Here is a 914-nt window from a genome sequence, read left to right as displayed (position 1 = left end):
TATGGGGCCAGCGCCCTACTCCTTTGAGCCACAGGCACCGCCCCAGAATTTTTCATGATCTAAATGTACTCAAGAGAGACTTCTTGTGACCTTTTGTTTAATTAGACTCATCATCAAGCATGAAAAAATTTGAATCAATCAGTTTTCTAGATAACCAAAACTCCTTTTGCGACGAAATATAAAGATCTAAAATCGTCATCATTTGGGTGAAAATATTGGGCCCATGTCTCCTCAGTTCTTTAATAGTGTTTCCGAGGCCCATTCCATTATTTGTGAGTATGTTCTGGTCTCATGCAATATTTGGAGGTAGTATAATTTCTCTTATCAGAGTTCCTGGGACCCAGAAACTCAGCACTGTGATTACAGAGCTATATCAACAGTGCTAATTCATAGACAATATTTGGTAAGAGAGATATTTAATATTAGACAAAGAGACTTTGTCTGGACACTGAAGAAGTACTGGGCATGGGGCACTGCCTGTGGCTCAAGGAGTAAGGTGCCGGCCTCATATGCCAGAGGTGGTGGGTTCAAACCCAGCCCTGACCAAAAAAAAAAAAAAGAAGTGCTGGGCAAATTTAATTGGCCAAATCCATTCATCTATGTGGTATGCCTGAGAACGGAGTACTTTCTCCACAAAAACGAATATGGGCCATCTACTACATGGCAGCAACTGTTGAAAATTTAGGAGGATGGTAATGAAGATGTCCTTATGTTCACTGAGCCTGAGAGATGGGCAGGAAACAAATGATTGAATAGTCGTAGGTTCATAGTATCAGGTGTTAGGAAGAGCCAAGAAGAAAGATGAAGCAGGTCAGGACAGAATTGAGAGCTGCTATTTTATTTATTTCATTTTATTTATAAACAGAGTCTCACTCTGTTGCCCAAGCTAGAGCGCCATGGCATCAACCTAGTTC

Source organism: Otolemur garnettii, unplaced genomic scaffold (assembly GCF_000181295.1).
Source record: "Otolemur garnettii isolate 467f Iridium unplaced genomic scaffold, OtoGar3 scaffold00027, whole genome shotgun sequence".
NCBI lineage: Eukaryota > Metazoa > Chordata > Mammalia > Primates > Galagidae > Otolemur > Otolemur garnettii.
Note: the sequence above shows the minus strand (reverse complement) of the source record.